The sequence below is a fragment of the Tachyglossus aculeatus genome, chromosome X1 (assembly GCF_015852505.1).
Source record: "Tachyglossus aculeatus isolate mTacAcu1 chromosome X1, mTacAcu1.pri, whole genome shotgun sequence".
NCBI lineage: Eukaryota > Metazoa > Chordata > Mammalia > Monotremata > Tachyglossidae > Tachyglossus > Tachyglossus aculeatus.
Genome location: NC_052101.1, coordinates 7700618 through 7701745, shown reverse-complemented (window position 1 = coordinate 7701745; position 1128 = coordinate 7700618). Strand labels below are relative to the sequence as shown.

Here is a 1128-nt window from a genome sequence, read left to right as displayed (position 1 = left end):
GAAGCTGAGTTTTGGGATAATGAGGTGTTTGGATCAATTCATGGACTAATGAAATGATTACTAGAAGGACAGTTAGAGATGTAGAGAAGAAAAGTTAGGGATGTTAAATGGCCCATCCCCAAACATTGGTTAGGATGGAAATCAAGAAGGGTGAGGCATCACAGGATTAGCTCAAGCATTCCATTGCCGATGTCAGAAACAGGTTATCAAACTGAATGAGTAGCAGCCTGGCACAGTGGATAGAGCCCGGGCCTGGGAATCAGAAGGTCATGGGTTCTAATCCCGGCTCCTCTACTTGTGACCTTGGGCAAGTCGTTTGACTTCTCTGGCCCTCAGTTACCTCATCTGTAAAATGGGGATTAAGACTGTGAGCCCCATGTGGGACAGGGACTGTGTCCAACCTGATTAACTTGTCAGCTCTTAGAACAGTGCTTAGCACAAAGTAAGTACTTAACAACTACCATAATAATAATAATAATGGTATTTATTAAGTGCTTACTATGTGCAAAGCACTGTTCTTAGCACTGGGGAGGTTACAAGGTGATCAGGTTGTCCCACAGGGGGCTCACAGTTTTAAGCCCCATTTTACAGGTGAGGGAACTGAGGTCCAGAGAAGTGAAGTGACTTGCCCAAAGTCACACAGCTGACCATCGGCGGAGCCAGGATTTGAATCCATGACTTCTGACTCCAAAGCCCGGGCTCTTTCCACTGAGCCAAGCTGCTTCTACAGTAATTATTATTATCACCTCTGTTGTATTGTACTCTCCCAAGCACTTGCATTGGTGGTTCAGTGGTAGAATTCTCGCCTGCCACACGGGAGGCCCGGGTTCGGTTCCCGGCCAATGCATTGAAATCTTTCCCCTTCTAGACTGTGAGCCCACTGTTGGGTAGGCACCGCCTCTATATGTTGCCAAATTGTACTTCCCAAGAGCTTAGTACAGTGCTCTGCACACAGTAAGCGCTCAATAAATATGATTGAATGAATGAATGAATGAAGCACTTCATGGAGTAATGTATAGAACCCAGGCTTGGGAGTCAGAAAGAAGGGCATGGGTTCTAATCCCGGTTCCACCGTGTGTCTGCTGTGTGACCTTGGGAAAGTCACTTCACTTCTCTGGGCCTCAGTTA

At 46.5% G+C, this 1128-nt stretch overlaps 1 non-coding gene across 1 annotated transcript; it reads left to right on the top strand.

Annotated features, from left to right (window-relative positions):
- Positions 1 to 776: 776 nt before the first annotated feature.
- Positions 777 to 847, top strand: TRNAG-GCC. Its single transcript has one exon. It is a non-coding gene; the product is annotated as a tRNA-Gly (tRNA).
- Positions 848 to 1128: the final 281 nt, after the last annotated feature.